Genomic DNA, 22035 nt, shown 5'->3' on the forward strand with positions numbered 1-22035 from the left:
TTTAACTCAATTATCGTTTAATGCGTGTGGGCCTATAAAGTGAGTGGCAAAAGGCAAAAGGCGGGGGGAAAGAAGCACTTTGCCTTCGATGTTTCGATGTGGAGTGAAGTGCATTGGGCCTTTGCTCAAATATTTATAAATATAAATGAAACGCTGCTGCGACAATTTCGCATACAAAGCGAATTGGTTATTAAGTTTTTGGGGCGAGGTGCATGTTGCACATACACACACGAGAAGAGACGTCGCTTGATGCTGTGTTGTTGCTTGCCCCAATTGACTGTCGACTGTCGCTTGCCGTTTGTGGACGTCGAATTTGGCTGTGCATTTTAATTTAATTAAAAGTTATGGCAAAATGTACCCGAAAAGGGGTGGGCCAAGGCCTGGAAAGTAGTTGGGTTGTTTTCCCTGCTGCTGTTCTTGTTGTTGTTGTTGTTGTTGGGGCACCGACGCTACCAATAATAAACCAAATTATTGCATGTATAAATGAATTTGTGAGCGTTGCGTTTGCGTTTACGTTTACGTTGCCTGCAATTAGGCGCAGCTGCCGCTCGTTTCAGGTTGGCCAAGCCAAGGACCCTTTCCCATCCCCAGAGAGAAAGAGAGAGAGAGAGCAGGGACCAAGGACCTTCATGCTGTTGCGGCTTTTGAGCTTTTTGCGCCAAACATTTACCCAGGCATAATTGAGTTAGGCATTTAGCACACACAACACACTATACATAAACACACAGATACACACTCAGCTAGTTTGACTTTGCATAGTTTTGTGTGTGCAGCAAAAGTTGACTTCAGCTAAAAGTCTTCTTTCCTCATTCTCTCTCATTCTGTCTATTTCTCTTGTTTCTCGTGACACTTAATATGATGTCAAATTTCGCATAATTTCACAGAATTTCACTCTGTGTGTGTGTGTGTCAGATTTCAAATAATTGGCTTTGTGCTGCACATACTTTCAGGCTCTGATGTCTTTTGCCATTTAATTGCATTACTTAGTGTTTTGTGGCATAGTTGGAAAATGCATTGTGTATACTTTTGCCTACCTCAATTAGTCGCTGTTTAATGATTGATTGCGCAAACACTCTGTAAACTTTTGCGCAAAGCATTTTCAACTATCTGTCTAAGCGGCTTTTGTTGGCATTAAAAGTTTATTAATAAGCTGCATTCGAGATTTAATCAAACAGGTGAGTAGCCAAAGCAGTAGACACAACATTTTAGGCTTTCTTCTTTGAATTATAATGCAGTTTCTGGCAGTTGTACGTGCTCTCATTGTCTTGTACCTTATACCTTTTGGCAGCCTTGATTAATGCTGGCATGCGCCTCAGCTAATTAAGCTATTGAATACGCACAAATCCTTGCAGTGTAGACACAATAGACAGAAACCAGTTGCCAGTGGCAGGACAACAGAAATAACAACAAGAAGTACATGTCCAAGCCAATATCAATTGTCTTTTACAATTTGGAATTCCGATAACGCATCTCATAATTTCGTTTGGTTTTGCCTTTTGTCCGTTGCCAAACAAAAGGAAATGCATTTGATTTGTCAACTTTGTATTCTCTTCTGCAAAATTCACTCGAAAATCAATTAGCTTTCGTATATGCTCAGCTGGGCTTTCAAAATTCAAAATGTATCAAGCGTGTTTTGCCATATACAAATTGTGGCTGCAACAATAGCGTTAGTCGAAACACGATGAATTATTCCTAACAAGACAATATAGTGGCAAATAAACAAAGATGATGTGATATCATTCTATATTGTTTAGAGCTTACTAAAGTCAATTTTTCACGGTTCAGTAGGTTTCAAATTAATTAGTGCAGTTAACACAATAGGAAAATTTGACTACCAAGATTCACTCCACTTGAAAATATGAAACTATACAAGACATTTAATATTTTTAGTGAACTAAATATTATTCCAAATCATCAAGAATTTTGTATATATTAATTAAATTAAATATTAAATTTATAATTATTTTTTTACATTTGCAAATAGTTTTTTATTATTTTCATTATATACATATATTAATTGCAATATTTGCGTAATATATTTTATTTTACTTAAGTCTTGTTGTAAAAATGTTCTTTGTAAAAAGTAAAACAATAATGCTGGTATTTAAGTTATGTTCCAAAGATGAATGAGGAAATTGTTTAAATTTAATAACCTAAGCCTCAGTTTCTAGAGGCAGTTTGTAAATCAAATGCCAGCTTTGCAAACAAAGCATAAGATATTGTAACTCGCAGATATGCTAAAGAGCACATATCTAGCATGGAAATGCAATGGAACTGTCAGCTGTCATTTCCGGTTAGCAGAGCTCAGTTCATTAGCTCAAGAACATCATATCTGGCACTGTCTACATTCATAAACTGCACTTAATTAGATTATTATTGAAAACACAACCGTTTACCAAGAGACAGTGAGCAAGGAGTGCGAGGAGGGGAAGGGAAGTGTAGGCGAAGGAGACATGCACAAACAAAAGTAACAAACAAACCTGAGCTAGACACAATAGGATACACCAAAAGCCAAACAGTTATCCAGGAGCTGGGTCACCGCAACAGCAGGAACAGAAACTAGGATCAGCAGGAGAACTTGGGATGCATTTTGCTGGACCACAACAAAATGTGTCTGGTGCAAACACAATGCCAGAAAATGTCTCAGACCACAGCTAGTTCAGTTAGAGAGTGGCGAGAGGTGAGAAGAGACGGTGGCGGGGGGTAGGCCAACAACTGTCTGCATAAGTTGAAGATAAACGTAAACCGCATGCACGGCACAATAAACAGACATCCGTGTGCATTTCCCTGACTATTTGTCAAAAACATTGCAATAACAACGAAGGACAGCGACGGCAACCAAAAACCAACAACAGATAAACCAAACCCAGCCAAGGGACACTCCGAGAGAGAGAGATAGAGAGAGAGAGACAGAGATAGAGAGAGAGATGGAGAGAGGATGCAGGATGGGCAGCGGTATTTGTACTGCACATTGCCAGCGATAATAAACCAACAACAGCAGCAACAACAACAACAAACCACGCGAAATGAGAAATGCAGCATAATATTAACCACAAACTGAGATTGCAAGCAGTCCAGAGGCAGACCCAGACAGAGGCCGGAGTAGGCGACCACCGCATAACAGCATCATCACAGCATTGCATTTCGTTGCATGCAACATGCAGTCGCTTCTACTCCTACAACAAACTAGTCTCTGCTGCTGCTGATGTTGCTGCTGTACTTGGCATGGCCTTCACACCGGCCACGGCGACTTTGTGTGCGGGTTTTTCTGATTGCCAACTCTCGGCCTGAGTACGGAAATGAGCTGCCTGGGCAGCTCCTCCTTTCCTTTCCTGCTGACTGCCGACAGCCGCCTGGCTGCTGCCTGCCCACATCGTAATAACAAACCAAACACTGCATAAATTCAAAATCGAGAATTGGCGCTGCATTTTGCGTCTAAGCCCACTTGGTATTTGGTTAGAGCTCAGTTCCCGAAAACTCACTCACTCTCTGTCTGTTTGTCTTTCTATCTGTTGTCTGTCCGTCCGCCGTCTGCTTGTCTGACTGTCTGTTTGCATTGCTTTGGTCATGTTTCGCCCATTGCCAGTTCGACTATTGTTAGGCTGCAGCTTTTGTTCTGTTAATTTACACTGCGGACTCTGCGCCAAGTTGGATTGCCTAACAGTTGTCGAAATACGCATTTCGGTGTATTGCCTATTTCCAGAGAGAGAGAGAGAGAGAGAGCTTGACTTGCTTCATTTTCGTTTCAGGCAATGCACATAACTAAGCTACTTTCAAGCTATCGAAAAATGGCCAGAGATTATAATTCACTGCTCAGGGATATGAAGATTCTTACGGGGCGGAGGAGTGGGGGAAACCAAGTGCCAAACTTTAAGTTGAGAATGGTAACTGGAGATAGCCTCAATTAGCGTATGGAAAGTGCCCAGCATGGGGTGCATTGTAAATTAGTGAAATCAATACAATTTTAATAAAGCTTGGTATTAGTATTTATCAATTAATGAAGCGCAATCTTTGAAAATTGAAAGAAACAGCAAAGGACTGCTAAAAACGTTGGTTTATTTTATTTTCTAATAATTGAATAGTCTGCATTTAATTCTAGGTAAAGAATCATTATTCAAACTTAAGGTTGAGGAAATTATTCCAGAATTACAGGAATCGTTGAAGTACTATAAATGCATTATCGATAAATCAAACTATATTATACCAAAGACTGTAATTGCAAAAAAACATTGCGCACAGAATTAAATTCTCAAATTCTGCAATACTTAATAAAATGGACATATTGGTTGTTAGTTGCATTTACATTTAAATATAATATTACACCCAACGAGCTAAATTTTTAAATTATATAATTAAACAGTTCGATACTTTAGTTTTATATGTTCTTCTTAGTTGCTGCCACTCACTGTCAGATCACACCATTAACTAACTCCCGATAAATGCACGTGGAACCGACTTTCGTAACTTTAAAGTCGATATCAGTTCTGATATATCCGCAATCGATATTTATATATCGAATACATATGTGGAAATTGCATAGCATTTCCAACACTTAATCCATACTGCAATTTCCAACACTTTCATTTATTACAAGATTTATTTTTTTGGTAGTTTATTTATTAATCTAATACAATTTATTAAAAAATACATATTTATTGAGTTCACATTTAGGTAAACTCTTCAAACTACCCGACAATGCATTTTGTAGTTGAACAATCGATGCATTTGGCATTAGGGCAATGTAGAGCCCATAGCTCTAAGCCCTATCCGAAGCACTCAACGAGTCTGCTGGATACCCTTGGGGCATACTTAAACCAATTTTAATTACATGCATGGCGATTGCTTTGAATGCATTCAAAGCACAGACAGAATGGGGTCGTAGCATTAGGGAATGGGGGAATACGAATGGAAATTTTGGGAGGTCGAATGGGGACATATCAACAACACATTTATCGCACACGAAAAAAAAAAAAAAGAATGTAAAGCTAATTGAATATGTGAGACAGGAAGGAGAATGGAACTAGGCAACGCCAGCTCTCTGCATAAGCCTCTTGAAGCCACAACGACAACAATGAGAATATTTCTCCGAGAATACTCGAAATGAGCATGAGACTGAGAGGCTGCTGCTTTGCGAGCGAGGATTGAGAATGAGAATGAGCACTGAGGATGAGGATGAGACACTAATGGAAAAAGCATCAATGGCTTATAAATGAAAAGCGAGTGGCGACAAAAATTTATGGATTTTTACACACTGCACAGCAGGAGCGAGCAGGAAGAAGGAGCAGTAGCAGCACCTGGCGTAGATCCTTTTTGCTGCGTATTCGAACTCGTATTTGCAGATTTGTTAGTGCCAAGTGCCACTGAGCCCAAAAAAAAGGAGGCAAATAAATGGAAAACGGCTAAGACCAGTTCGAACTCAAGGCGCATTGTTGTTTTTAGTGGCAGTCTTAGCCGTTAGTAGTCGAAGTAGTTGCTGTTGGCCACCTTTAGGATTGCCTATGAAAGGTAGCAACAGCAAGCAGCAAGCGATGGCAGCAGCGTCTGCAGCGTTTTAAAATGGCGCCCATGACGCAAACAATAACCTTATAAACTGTAAGGCCGACTTTGGCCTCTCTCTCACTCACACACACAAACTGTTTGTGTGTGTACGCGTGCGTATGTGTGTGTGTGTGTGTGCTGTATACACAAATAAACATTCAAGTGGAATTATTGCAACGAAATTCAAAGGATTACGACAAAAGCACGTTCACAGGATTCAGCAGCAGCAGCAGCAGCAGCAGCAACAACGACAGCAGCAACAGCAGTTGCACTGCAAGGCAGAGCCCAACTACAACTACGGGTCTGAGTCCGGGTCCTGGCCGGGTCCTGGCGCTCGTTTCACGTCCGGGTCTGGGGTTCGCGTCCGTGTTGCCATTGACAACAATGCGGGTGGAAATGGCAGACGGCAGTCAACAGCCAGTCGGCAGATGATGATGAAGCTGGTGGGCGGCAAGTTCAATGAAGGAAAATTATGAAGACTTATTTATTGTTTATGCGTGAGCATAGCTCATGGAGCAAAATGAAACGCTTCGCCTTCTATCTGCTTCTCTCTGCCTCGTGTTATTGTGTAATTTTTTTTAAATATGCCTCCCAAGGAGTCGCATCACTTTGTTGTAAGTGCTGCAACACACTTATGTGGAGATCAACGTTGCCATATGTTTGCATATGCTGCAAGTTTGTTGCAAGTGTTTTCAGAGTAGCTCTAAGTGCGTTGCAATTAAACTTCGACAACGCGTTAAGCTTCAAGCAGAAGAACATCAATTAAATCAACTTAAGTTTATGGGTAAGCTATTGCTAAGCTTATTTAACTTCGTTTTGTGTTGAACTATATAATTCGATAAGAATTGTTATATAATATATGCGATAAGAATCTTTCAATTTCCTTTTTAAATATTATTTTTTTAATTAATTAAAGTTCATAGCTAAGTTATTGCTAAGACAATTAAACTTTGATTGAGTCACTTTAGTTAAATTTGTAATGCTATACGAATTGTTGAATATTTTTATATTAAAAACTTCATTTTGATCAATGATATAAGTTATAGAGTTAAGTTATTGCTAACTCAATTCTGTGTTGAACAATTTATATATGTAGTTCCAAGGATCGATTAAAGTTTATATTTTAAATATACAATTTTCATTTTAATTTTGAAGATTCATTTTAAAAGATATGAAAAAAGTGAGATATGAAAATACTAAAGTAGTTGCCTATGCTAATATATAAATTAGTGTTTTATTAAGAAAAAGTATTAAAAAATTGTTGAAATAACTATTTGAATAATGACGAAATTTATGCTTAAAAATAACGCATTTTGCAATTACAGATTTAATTAGACTTTTATAATTTCCAAACCTCAATAAAAATTTTTCATATTTCAGTGTATTTTTGGTTTCGTTGAGAGCTGCTTAGTGATTGTTTGGGCTACATTACTGAGTCGGTGGGGGGAGTTGGAAGGGCATTGGAATTCGGAAAGCGTAAAACAGAAGAGAATCGACTGTCGGCGGTGGGCGAAAGAGAGCAGAAACAACGAATGTGAAAAATTTGCACAAATAAATATGAATTGCACTTTAATGCATATTAAGCGAATTGGATGTACGCGTCAAGGGGGGTGCTGTGGAGAGGATGACAAAGGGGGCTGGCGAAAAGGTCGAGGGAGAAATGCGGCAGTTTATTATTAAATAAAGTGCTTGCCCACTGTGCGTGTGCGTCATGTTTGTTTGTATTCAATATTTATTGTTGTGTATAATTGAGTGAAAAGTATATGTTTGTGTGATTACACGAATGCTGCTACTGCTGCTGCTGCTGGGGGTAAATTCAATATTATGCTTACGCAAATAAAAATGATATTGAATTGTTGAAAATTTTTATTAAGTGTATCGCCCAATCAGAACTTCACTCCGGATACCAGAGTAAACAGTGGTAATTGGGGCCGAAAGCTGTGTCTGTGACTGTGTGTGTGTATGTGATGCTGCCACAGTGTGATAAATGGCAATGGCAATGGCAACCAGTACCAATCCCTGTCCAAATGTCCGACCAGACAAAAGTGGAACTTACCGTCGAGAAGTGTAAAAAAGTATTTAAAGCAGCGAGAACTTCAATTTTATTTGCTGTTCAGTGTAAACTTACCTGGAATGAGAGCAAAAATGTTTCAACAATTAGTGTGTGAATGGCGAGCAAACAATTCTTAAGGGATATCATGTAAAATTCAGAATGGTCATTGTGAAAAAATTAAGTGGATATAAAGTTTAAGTTTTCTGAAATGAAGCTCAGTAATTCTTGAGTAATGCATTTCATCGGAAATTGTAATCCTTTTGAGTTAAGTCTTACAATTACATGGAAATTATTTCAACAAATAAATTGAATAAATTTCTATAAGTTGTAAATTTAAGGAAATTTATTGAATTAAATATAATTTACACTATTTCTAGAGAAACTTAATATATTTCACATTTCATTTATTTTCAATGATAATAATGCAATCATTTATTATTATAAATAGTATTCAAATTTAAATTCCTGTCCAAATTGAAGAAACACTTTTTGCTTTTATTAAAAATTCCAATTTATGCAAATACGTTATCTGACAACATCAAGAAATAAATTATTTTTATTTATATAAATATTTATTTAACCGTTAAAATAATATGACATTCAATAACAGGAATTTCTTTCGCATGTGATTAACTGAAGTTAATTATTCAAATATGCGTTTGATTCTACACAAGTTTGTGTAAATTCCCATTAACCCAATTAATTCTAATTAAAGCAAAAGGTGCCAGCTAAACCATAAACAGTTGGATTGTCACCACCCCATTGTATCACAAATTTGGCAATTCTTCGAACTGTCGTGTTTATTATTTTGCAAGCCAGTCGAAAAACAATTCTCGGAATTGAACAATAACAGCAAATGTGAAATTTGCTCCCAGCTTATTTAGTCAGCAATGCATAGCGTCTAGTTATTGGCTTTTTCTGTTGGAGAATTGCTGTTGTTGTTGTTGTTGTTGGGTGTTGCGACAACAGAGCGAGACGGAAGAGAAATCAGCGGCGCTGTGTTTTGAATTATTTTGAATTATGCATTCCGAAATTTCGTTTCGCGTTGCAAACTAAATTTATTATTAGAGTAGCTGCCGCATTACGTGGAACAGCGAACGATGAAACTTTTCGTGTTGCTGTTGCTTGGTTGCCTGATGCTGCAGGTGTTGCAGGTTCTAGTTGCTGGCTGGCTGGCTGGCTGGCGTTGCAGTGATTCATCAGAATTTATGCGGCAGGAACAGCAGGCAGCGATGCAAAGGATCCGCGTGGCTGCTGCTGCTTCCTTCAGCTGCCGGCGCTGCCATGATGTTATTTCTTTTTGTGGCCGCCATATAATTTGATATGCTGCCTGGCAGTTGCATTTGCTGCTGCTCATAAATTCCCACATAGGTGGCAGATAGACCGCAGAAGAGAGAAAAGAGGAGCAGCCATCCGACTGGGAACATTTGTCTGCTACTCTGACATGCATGGCATTAACTGGCGCTGTGGATTAATGAAGTGCCCTCGAGATTAGCCAAGCCAAACACACACACTCACACACACCCATAGGAGAGTGTTGGATGTGGTACAGAAAAGTTATTGACAAAACTGTTGTTGGTCATAAATTTTGTTATGGCCTCGCGAGCAGCAGTTAAATTAATTGCGAGACTCGTAAACACCTTCTCTCCAAGGACCATCACACTCTCATTTCTTCCGCTCTCCCTTCTTCTCCAACTCTTCTTTGAGCAGCTGCATCGCGTGCATATTACCAACTCGACTCGCGCCATGTTTTTATGCCGTTTTAACACTTTTGGCTAAACAGCTCACGTGCAAATGTCGCCAGAGCGACACGAGGCTAAAGACGCGGCACGCGAACACATAAAAACAAAAAAAAAATAATTATAATAAGCGAGGCAAGTCGAGCCGAACCAAGCTGAGCTGAGCCGAGAGACGAGCCAACTTTAATCATAAAACCAGAAAGTAGTACATGCTGTATATAGAATGAGATTCAGCAGGTGCCACTCGAGTGGAGCGGAGGGTGGGTGGAAGGACTTCCGCTGTCGACTTGTTTTATGCTTCCGGCCAGCGGAAGTGTTTGCCTAGTTGCGCGCTAGTTTTGTCGCCTGCAACGTTCAACGAAAGATGTTGACGTCGTTGACTTTGATTTGCATATTGCTCTGACTTCGACTCTGACTCTGGCTCAGGTTCAGCAAACCCACGACTGGGGACAGAGACAGCGACAGAATCAGAGCTAGCTCCTTATGCTCTCGTCGGTCGGTTGGTGTCCTTACTGCATGCACAACACGTGACAACAATGCAAAACTTGCCGAGTCAATTACCCAAGACACATTTGCAGCTGCGCGCCTGCCTCGTCAGGCCACCTCGTTCGTTGCCGTGGTGACACGACAAATCTCAATGCAATTGCACCGGGCACAGTGTGACAAGAGTGTATGGTAAGAGAAACTATACAAAATTTTACAAGTTTTTCATAAATTTCATTCGAAATATTTAGCTTCAAGTGATCAGAAAATGCATACGAAGTTAAAGGCTTAGCTTAATAAATTGTATGAAAACATACGATAAAGTAACAAAAAAGTGAAATTTCTTCTCTATTAACTTTTACACTTAAAAGAAACAGTAAAACACGCTTAGGAGTTACCAAAGGAAAATTAGCTGAACAGGATGCGATAAATCTTGAAACTTTATTATTTTGATTATTTTACAATGATATAGGTAATAAATTTGTAGGTATTTCCTCGATGGCAATTCACTACTTTATGGTTTTGTGCGGCAGCTTTACTCAAATATGGGAATTCACACATATAATATTTATTATATTTAATTATTTTTGGAATATTATTAACTTTGATTCCTTTACGTATATTCTTTTGTGCTATGTCAGTCATTAATAATAAGGAATTTGGTTTGCGAAAAAATTGGAAGAATGACATTAAGCTATTTCTAATACATCAAATTCAGAATAAAATAAAATGAGAATAAGGCAAATATTTGACTATAAATGAATTTCAAATAATTTCTCTTGCTGTTATTAATATATATTATTATATACATACATATATTATTATAAAAATATAATCTATAATTTTTGTAATTCCCTGATGTTTCTGTCAATCTCAATTTTTTGATTTCGTAAACAAGTAGTTTCTTTTCACAGTGCGGCCAGCTGTCTTTTAGATACCATCCGCTTTCTAAGCTGACAACATGAGTGAGAAAACTTGTTGAGCGAACGGCGCTGGCAATCTGAAAGCAAGCAAGCTGCGAACTGCGAACTGTGAGCGGCAAGCTGCAGTAAGCCTTATCAGAAGGGAGCAAGGCAAACTCCTAAAAGCAAGCCGCACATTATGTACAACTCATTTAAAGCCGCTGACTCCGAAAAGTTGACGATTTTAAGCAAAACAGGAGCGACGACAACTTTGTGTAAGTTTTCTTTTGCGTTTCGTGCAAAATGGCTTGGAAAAAATTGAAAAAAATTATTTATGCTGCATTTGCCCGGTTTTGTTGAAGCTGTCAATAGTCTTGCCAAGATGCAAGACCTCCATTTCCCTTTCCCCCTCACTCATTCTCTCTCTCTCTCTGTCTCTCCCTCTCGCACGGTCTATTCGCCAAGCATACACAAAGTTGTCGGGGACAGCATGCGCTTGCATGCAAAAGTCTACTTTGTTGCCTTAAGTACTTATGCCGACGCAAGCAGGACGAGGACGAACCAGTTGCCAAGACGAGAAATGAGAAGCGTGAACGAGAATGTTGCTCATTCGCCATGGTGTCTACTTTGTCTGGCTGCGATTTTCTTAGCGTTGCCTTGCGAAGCTTAGCATAATTTTAGGCAAACGCACGTTGCTTAGTTTATAGGCAGCGACGTCGCACGTCGACGTCAACGACGTCGTCGACATCTCAGTCTCCTTGTCACTGTTTGCAAAATGTCAACTGTTTTTAATTGCCTGACAGGACAGGACAGGACAGAACAGAACAGGACAAGCCGCGAGGCAGGCAAAAGACGCTTCAACATTGTCTTGTTCTGCTGTTTCTCTGGTTCTCACTTCGACTCCTTACGATCCGGTTTCTTGCCTTGGCACGTCCGAGGCAGCCGGCAAAATTAGCTCGGGCAACTTAAAATAACTGTAAAATTGTGTAACAAAAGGATTTTCATAAGCTACGCTCATAAACTATTGTGCGCTGAGACGCCACTCAGTCCAAGTCCACAGTGTTGACGGTCGTCAGCCGTTGTTCAATTTAATGGTGTCGTCGTCGTCATCCTCGTTGTCGAACTTTGCGACTTGCAAAATGTGCAAAATGTGACGCTGATTTTGCTCAACAACTACAATACCAGCTACAGCAGCTGGGCTTTACAATTTTGCATAAAACTGCTTAAAATTGATAAATATTTAAAGGCTATGCTAATGCGTTTCCTCCCACTACACGCCATAAACCTTTAGCGCCTCTACATGGGAAACAAGTATTCTTATTAGCCAAACAAGCAGAAAGGATTTCATTCCATTTTGAGCAGTACTTACTTTAGTACCTCAAGGTTATCGTAAAGTAAAGTAAATGGGGTATTAACTCATTAAGTTGTAATTAAATATAGATGAAAAACGAACAAAGCAGTGAACTTGGTTTAATAAAAATATATATTCACTTTTTACTACTACAAAAATATACTTAAATTGACATCAATGAAATGAGTAAGAAAACGAGAAAATATAGAAAATAGAAATTAACTCATAAGATACAAAAGCAGAACTTATGATAGTATAGAAAGTATATGATATATTTAATTATTCAACTATAAAAGTAGCTTAGAAACAAAATTAAATATTTGTTGAAATACTAATTTAACATTATTGACTACGAAAAATTTATAAAGACGAAATCATTTATTAATCTTATGTAGAAAATGTATTTTAAATTTAAACCACACTCTGATAATAAATAACTAACATATTTTAAATAACTAAATTATTGTAGACTCTTTAATAAGTGTCTGCTCTTCAAAATTATTCACAATTCGATGCTGCTCAAGTATTTGTTGAAGTATTTGCATCAGAAACATCAAGTGTTAATTTGTTAGAATTCGAGGAAAACCAAAAGCAACTCTCGAATGCTTGTGTCGAAAATTAATGAGTGTCTTGTTCCATATTTTGTTGCCCATTCCCTTCGACGAACAACTTGTTCGAAATTTGAGCAATTATCAAATGTCTATGCATATGGAAAACTCTTTGGGAAAGCGAAAACGCCCCCGCATTCAGCTAATTAATTTAAATGCGTGAAATTTGAAGCAATCCTTGGCACAAAAAACATACAACAGCAAAAGGGTTTTGCAGCTAGAGACTGAGACTGAGAAAAAGAGGAGCGAGGGGAAGGCGGGTCAAGTGTAGCACTCGACGACGGCGACGGCGGTTGCTGCTGATGCTGATGTTGTTGGCTCCTGTGCGTGGGTTAAGCTGCTTATCAAGTTGAGCATTGAAATTATAGCCGCCAGCTAGACACAAGCACAGAAGAGAGAAACAGAACGCAGCACTTTGTTATGGTGGGGATGCGACTGCTGTTGTTGCTGTTGTCTCCTTGTTGTTGTGTGGCAAGCAGAAGCAGCAGCAGCAGTGGCAAGCAGCAGGACGACGACTACAAAGGCATCCTTTTAAATTTCCTGTCATTTGCCACACAATACGCTAGAGAGCGGCGGCATCGTTGCTGCAATTGTTGGCTGTTGCTTTTGCTGTTGCTGTTGCTGCACTGCGTCGTCTTCTTCTGGTTGGTGAGCTAGAGAGGAATGGGAAGACAAGTCAGTGCCGAGTCTATTTGTCTACTCATACAAAACGCGCGCAGCACTCAGCGCGTCGCTTTGCTTGTTTGCTAGAATTTAGCCGCTGGGAATTTGCATTTTTCATTACGCAGCCAGCAGAGAGAGAGAGAGAGCAAGAGGGAGAGAGAGGGCGGGGATTGTGTAGAATGGCAACAGCAAGCGCTATATTAACGCCTAGGACCCGTTCATGGGGTTAAAAGCTAGTTTCCGCCGGAAGTGGCTGCTGCCGCAGCGTTTCCCCAATGCCAGCTCCTCTCTCTCCCTCTTTGCTCGACACTCACATCGCACAGTTGGCCATGTAAATAAATTTCTGTGCGAAATGAAATGAATGTGATTGCCACAAGCCCTTCTCACCCTCTCGCCATCCCTCTCACAGTCGGAAGCAGTTATTATGGCAGCAGCATATTTGGCAACAGCTCTTGGGTTTTTTGGTATTTTGGCGCTCTGCAAAAATGTTGGTAATTCTAATTGACTTGGGATTTTGCAGTTCGCCGCCTTGCACTTTATGCTTTATTATAGCAGTCGGTTTATATTGTATTCGGATTTGGGTTTCAACTATATGTGGAAAACTATTTAAACGCATGATTTGCGGGGGCGGAAGTGGGCGTGGCTAAAATTTGAAACAAACTTGATCTGCGTGCAAACATAACAAATTATAGCTCTATCTCTTATAATCTCTGAGATCTAGGTGTTCATACGGACAGACGGACAGACACACAGACGGACATGGCTAGATCGTCTCAGCTGTTGATGCTGATCAAGAATATATATACTTTATAGGGTCGGAAATGCCTCCTTCTACCTGTTACATACATTTCCTGCACTTCCGGCACGAAGTTATAATACCCTTCTACCCTATGGGTAGCGGGTATAAAAATCGTTAACGATAAATATGATTATAATTTTTGTTATCTATAAAAAATTAATTCTAAATATTTTTTGTTTTTTGATTTGATTTGAGCAAAATATATTGAAAAACCTATTAATATCGTTCAAAATCTACCGTATTTTACGCAAATCGTATTAAGATGAATAAAGCAGAATGATTTTTACGTAATGAGTATTGAGTATTTTTCTTTTACTAAATACTGAAATATTTAAACTAGGTGAATATATCGTAAACCAGTCGGCAATGAGTTGATCTCCTAAAAATAGTTACAGAATAACTGAATTCGCTTTGCAACAGCTAAAAACGTGTTGGCTCGTAATTTCATTTATTAGCTTAACCCAGTAATACGCACACTCTCGGATGGCATCCGTCAATGTTAGCAATCGCCCAATGAGGGAACCACAATGTCATTTCGTTTATGCAGCACATTAGCACACGGCCAAACCAAACGCAACCCAAAAAAAAGAAGAGAAAAATAAACACTCTGCCTTCTATCATTCCGCCTGCGTACCCTCTATATTCATTGTTGCCTTGGTAGAGAACTAATAACTTGTACCTGCCTAAAGGGCACATTATTAATCAAAGTCACTGCAATAACACCCCGCAGCCCAGCGAAACATTGTACACGTTCACTACCTTCCCTTCGCCTCCCTTCATGCTTTGCCAGCATGGCCAACGTTGATTACAACAGCGATTTTTGCGCCTAATCAATTTGGCAAACGTCACAGGATGAAAACGAGAAGAAGACGAAAGGAAGCCGTCCAAGCGACGAGATTCGACGACTGCTGCTCGACAACAAATTTATTTCATTTGTGTTAGCATTTTGCATTTCATTAGGTTTTCATTAAATAAAATGTTGAATTACACGCATAATTTATTCGCTGGCAGGCAACGATTCTCTTTTGGTTGGGTTTTTTTTTTCACTCCCACTCACTGTCTTTCGCCGTCTACTTTGTCGTGCATTTTTCGTAGATTTTTCTTCCTCTCCAAAAACACACACGCAAAGGCAATCGAAACAAATTACAATAAAAATGCCAAAGATGCTTGCTAAAAGATTAAAGCTTGGCACGAAATGAACCATGCGAAAGGAAGAAACAGGAAGAGGACTAAAACCGGAGGAATAAATCGGTCTGAAGATTTCCATATGGTAGTTTTCTCTGTCTCAGTCTCTCTCGCCTTTTTAACGTTGTCTGGCCGAGTCGAGAAGGCAAAATATTTATACAGCTTCGTGGCTGAATCAAAGGTTACTTCAAGCTCTTCTCTTAGTTTGTTGTTGGCTTCATTTTGACCCTAATGATAAATTACTTTAATTAATGCCGCCATATTGCCGCAGCGACGAAACATTTTGGCTCTGGTCATTATGCAAGTTCATTGGGTTTAATTTGTGCGTGTGGGCGGCAGAAAGAGAAAGAGAAAGAGTAAGAGAAAGAGAAAGAGAAAGAGAGAATCAGAGATGGAGCTAGAGATAGAGACAGCCTTCATTGGATTGCTGCTTGCTGCCGCGTCTGTTGATTTATTTAGTTCCGCATTTTGTGTGCTGCCTTGTGCTAATTTTATTTTCGCCATTGCCAAAGAAATGCAACAGGCGCAACGTCGCTTGACATATTTGGACCTTAACCAAAGGCGGCTTAATTAATTGGCTTAGTTGAACTCAAAGGACACGCAGCCCCTGAATGAGTGGAACAGCTTTAAGAACAACATTTTTGGCTGTCTGCCAATGAAGTTCTTACACTGCAGAACTATCAAATGACACTTTTACCTAAAAAAAAAAAAAGAAAACCAACCCAACTGACTGACTCCAACATACACAAACACACACGTGACCAAAATATACAAAACTCTCTGACGTTGATTGCGTGTGGTGCGGTTTTTGGCTTACACGCAAAATGAAATACAAAAAAGTACCCAAAATAGAAAGAAAAACAACAACATGAGCAGACATTGGTTGGGCGTTGAATACTATCGGAGTTACAGGTACATTGGAATGGCGCCAAGGGGATGATGAGTTACATATGGCAAAAAAAAAAAAACGAAATAAGGATTTACAGGGTGACTTTGTAGGAGAGCTAACTAGCACTACTTTGCTTGGATAAACATTTAGATGAAGATTGAGATGAATGCAATTTATTATGCAGTTAATAAGTCCAGTGTGTTACGCTTAAATTGATCAACAATGTGCAAATATTAGTACTAAATATCAAGTGAGTAGATTAAACATATAGTGCATCCAAATCAAATTGTCTTGCAGATAAGAGATATTAGTTCAAACAATATTATCAGATTATATATTTTATTTTGGGTAGTAGGACATTGTTATTAAACCATTGGTATTTTAAATTTAATTTGAGATAATCTTTTTTATCCCAAACTGTATTTATTCAGTTTGGAGTATATCATTCAAATTTTTGTGGGGAGAGTGGATATAACATAAGACTATCTATTTTATGCATTAACTTTCGTTAAACTCAAATTGGGATCTTTTATTATTATTTAGGCATTTTAATTTACTTGAAATCGCTAAATTAATTTGACTAAAATAATTTTTACCTACTGAAAACAAGTTTTGGTAATGGCAAAAATATTCCAACAGTTAAGTTGAATTTATTACAATTATTCACAAGCTCAGAAAGTATATGTATGTATTCAAAAAAATCTTACATCATTGACAAATTTGTAAGATGATTTTTATAATTTAGTTGATATAAAATTCTAAAAACAAAGCGAAAGCAATTTCGTTTGTATTAGATCAAAAGTTATGTATTTATTATTGTGTAAATTGCATATTAGAAAATAACAAGCATCTTTTTAAATAAAGACACATTTAATATATTAAATACAAATTTGAAATATTTGCTTAAACAAACAATAACTTGTTAAGAGCTTGGTAACAATTTACTATTATTATATTCCTTAAGTATTTCAGAAGGACACCCGCTGCACTTAAGACGCCGTTCTACCAACAAAACAATAAAAAAAACTACATTTAATTCGAAATTATGCCCTGCTAATATAATTTAAAATTCCACTGGTGTCCATGGCATCGTCGTCGTCGTTGTCGTTGTCGTCGTCGACTGTGCCTTAAACAAAATCGGACAACGTATGAAAGCTTACCGTACCGGAAGGAAGCGGAAAAAATCTTAAAATGAGCACTCAAGTGGCAGCATACAAACACAAGTTCGAGGCGCTTACAATGATGGCAACGAATGGTCGATGGTGACGAGGGGGAAAGGAAGACGGCAAAAAAGAGCAACAGCAAATGGAAAAAGACGGAGCTCAAAACGCACACAACGTACGAAATGTTAGACATACCTACTGATACATACAAATATACCATACATAACATATATATAAAAATAAAATTAATATTAAATTAATTCTGAACATGAAGTGTGTGAAGAAAATTGCAAAAGTCGCAGCAGCAGTTTTTTCCAATTCCATAAGCGAACTTCAATTTCAATTCAACTTACGTGCTGCATGCAGCAACAGCAGCAACAACAGCAACAGAATGAAAGCGAAGAGGGCAACAACTGTGAAGCCAATTTCATACAAATGGTCAGAAAGCTACGCTGACCATGAAGGCCAACAAGCCCTTTGCTGGCAAAGGACATGCGTGTGTGCGACTGTGTGTGTGTGTGTGTGTGCGTGTGTTATCCTTAAGGCGATTTATGGACAATACTTTTGTCTTGGCTCTGGCCTCCATTGCATGACAAATGCGACTCCAAGTCGCATCGTCTTATGAGTCCCAGTGTCCGTGTCCAAGTCAAAAAGAAAAGTCGCCGCGCTGCACTTTATTATGCTTACGAAAATTAGCAACTAAAATACATCTAAGGACATAACATACACATAAAAGCAAACAAATGTCAGTTGCAGTTGCCAGCAGCAGCAACAGCAAAACTAAGCTTTAGTCCAACCCTCCACGAAACTTCTTCCTTGCCACTTTCCATAGCGTTTTCAGCGCCCACCCCAAAGTCAGGAGTATCGCGAGGCGAGCGCGTGTTGCAAAAGTCGCAACGGGCCACAATTCAAAAGGTTGAAGTCGAAATCTACGAGTAGGAGAAGGTAAAGTATCTACGAGTATTTTCAGCTGCTGTTGCTGCTATTGCTGGTTGCCCCTGGCAATCTTTTGCCATGCTCAAAAGGCCTTGCCTCGCCCACTGCATTAAAATCACAAGACAAGTGGATAAGCGTTACCAAAAGCCTTCCCCTTTCCTTGCCCTTCTTCAGCTCTGGGCACCACAGCACAGCCAACTAGCGTCAGCAACAAACGGAAAAACCACAGCACCACCAACAGCAACATCAGCAGCAGCAGCAACAGCGCCAGTCAGACGGACAGACGGACTAGCTAGCAGCTTAAGAGTTACCTGATGCTGCACTCTTCTTCTACCACTTACAACTCGACTTGCCATTCTTTGCTTTCGTTGGCTGGCGTTGGTAGCCATGGCAAATTATCTTCAGTTGGCATAAGTTAACAACAGCAACAACAATTACCAGTTCTGTTGCTGCTGCTCTGCTCTGCTGTCGGTGCTTTACTTATTTTATTTTACTTTTTTTTTTTGGCCCTGAATAAGTGAGGCAAGTATGGCAGCTAAGGAGTTCGTTGTGGGAGGGAGGCGAGTGACAGCTCAAGCACTGCACAGAAATGATGACAAATAAAAGCTAAACCTTACCAATACATAACGACTTGGCATTCCCAGACTCGCAAAATACATTTATTGTCAACTTTTGCACATCACCCAGTAATATTTTGAATATTTTTGCAAAATATATTCATATCAAAAAGCTAGAGTCTAGAGTTGGGTGATAAAAAGCTATGTGAGCTTTAAAACGACCCAAAATTAGATGTATGTATATATTTTAAACCCTTCAAATTAGTTGAAATTGATTTAATCACATACATCTAGTATATTATTTTCAAAGCATTATTAAATAATTTATTTAAAATACTGCTTTCGTATTTATGAACTACTATTCCCTCAAATTATTTTATTTGTAAAATCATATAATCATAATTTATATAAGCAAAACATTTCTGCTCATTTGTAGTTTAAGTTTAAAAAATTAAATAATAATTTCACATAATTATACAATTCTATTTAAATACAATATGTAACTAACCAAATTTATATTATTGTATTAAATTTAATTATATTACTAAAGGATAGTACTATTTCTACTTCAACTAGCAGTAGCAACTTTAGTGCTTTAATTTCTGTAAATTTGTTCAATTTACACTCAATTTGATCGCTTAATCACAGCCTGTCTTTCTGTCTGTTTGTCAGGTCACTGGGGCACGTCATGAGAACAGTAAAAAGTCATTTACAAAATAAAATACAAAGCGCAAAACACAAAGTATAAAGTGCAAACAAAAATAAAATGAAAAGTAAAAAGAATGAACTTATCATTTCTCGTGTTACCCACAAGGGGCATCAAGAGAAAAAGTAACGAAATTAAGAAAAATACAAAAATACAACGAGGTGTCAACAATTTGCTGCTCATGCGACGCTTCCCACTCTTCTGCTCTTCCCATACGCAGACTTTTTATAAAGTGTATTAAAAGAAATAATACAGAAAAAAGTAAAGCAAAATAAAAAAATAAAGGCAGCAAATTCAGCAAAGTGTAGCATTATATAAGTTATTTATGTTGATATGAACAAAAAGCAAACATAATGCACATGAATGGGGCGGAGACCAGCAGCCAAATAAGAGGAACCCAGAGAGCACATAATAAAGCGAAAGTCATGTCCCTTAGGGGTAGCCAGTTGGGGAACTGACAACAACACACACACAAAAAAAAGACGAAGACAAAAAAAAATATAATAAAAGAAAGGAGCAGCCAAAGCTTTTCAATAACACGTAAAAATCTTTAAAAATTGAAATTTATTATTTAAGCAGGACTTTGGAAAATTGAGTGTTGCGAGGAGTTTGTGTGGGGGAGACAGGAAATGCATTGCAAGTTGCTTAACATGTCTAGCAGTACAGAATTAAGAAGCAGGGGGCAGTGGAGAACTCAGGCGGAAGCGTGTGCCTCAGAAGGAAAAATTATTGTATAGATAATAATAAGATATTAAGAACTTTTCAACGGAAGTTTTTTTCGTTGTTCGCCTTGCTTTAAGTTAATGTTATGTGATGGGTAAATTTATAATTTATGATGGATATTAAGCAATGCGAATTTGGGGCGAATTTTAAAAATGAGAGACATGGCAATTGAGGGGTGGAAAAGTTGAAATCTCGGGAATATAAACTAAGAATACGATTAAATCATCATTAGTTGGAAGTGATGAGAGTAAAAAGAATTCAGTGAATAGATTAGAATTGAGGAGCAATGCCCAAATAACAAATTTAATAAATAAAAACTATTATATTGCAAAGAGAAAAAAAATAGGTAAATAAAACCTATTAATAAATATGCAATTAAATAAGTCTACCAAATTTACAAATGTACTGAAAAATAAAATAAATAAATAAAAAGTCTTTTTAACGAACTAATAAATTAACAATTTAATAATTTGATTTGATTTATTTATTTAATAAGTTTTATAAGTGATGATAATAATATAAAAATGTAATCATAACTCAACTCATATAAAAAGGGATATAAATAAATGAAAATAAAAACTAACTAGAACTAATTAATAAAGATGCATTGTCATCAGTCAATAAATATTTCTAATTTAATTCATTTAAAAATGCTTTTATATAATTGAAATTTTCTATCACCAATTACTATGGCATACAATTTAATTCTTAAAAGCTCAAGACGACGAAGACGGAGTTGTTTGTGTAAATATTCGAGGAAAATACGTTATAGAAATACGTGTGTCTCCTTGAAAGTGCAGACCTTTCAGGTTATTATATTTATTGTTTTTTGTGCATTATTACAATGCCAGTTGTTATTGTTCTTGGCCCTTTGCTGAAATGCTTTTTGTCTTTGGTATTTTATTGTATTATCATTGCGCATTGTTTTATGTGCAATTCTCTCCTTCCCACCTCCTCCCAATGTGTGTGTGTGTGTGTATTTGTATCTGTAGCTGTGTTGTTGCCTAGTTGTTTGCCTGCTGGCAAGTTATTTCAAGCAAAAGGTAATAAATTTTAAGCAGCTTAACACTGTTGCTCGCTGGCTTGTAAATGCTCTGACGGTCATACAGTGCTGTCCACAAGTCTACCGACATCTGGCCACACAAACAATGGATGGCCCAAGTGTTTACAGTGCGATGGCCAGCGCTGTGCCGTATAGTGCTGCACCTGTTTAAGACTCCACTAAAAGCATTTGATGCTATTTAATCCAGTTATTTGCGAGTTTACACAATAAAAAGCATGAGTCGTCGTTAGTTAGTTAGTTAGTTGAATGTAGCCAAAGTCTAGTTAATTAATTATCTTTGGAACATAGCTGACATGCCAAATGGATGAGTTATAACCGACCAGCAGCGAGCTTGGAATGTTTCCCTCGCTCTCTGTGCTAAGCTTAAACTGGCCCTGAAATTGTGCACAGACCAGAGAAAGGACAAACCAGGGACTGCTCAGGATAAGGCAGACTACTAATAGGCAAGAAGAAGACTTGAAGCCCCCACAAATAATTGGGGAAAGCTGTTGAATTTGTATACAAATTTGGTTATTTTTAGCAGTCTTGATTGTGTGCGTGTACTCGCATTTAGCAGGTAATAAATTGGGCGACGGCAAGAAGAAATTCTATTATTAAATGCTAAGAGAGTCGTTCCTTGTCTTAATGCCAAGTGAATTAAGAAGATTTAGGAATTTTAAGTAGAGTATTACAGCTCA

Source organism: Drosophila sulfurigaster, chromosome 3 (assembly GCF_023558435.1).
Source record: "Drosophila sulfurigaster albostrigata strain 15112-1811.04 chromosome 3, ASM2355843v2, whole genome shotgun sequence".
Taxonomy (NCBI): domain Eukaryota; kingdom Metazoa; phylum Arthropoda; class Insecta; order Diptera; family Drosophilidae; genus Drosophila; species Drosophila sulfurigaster.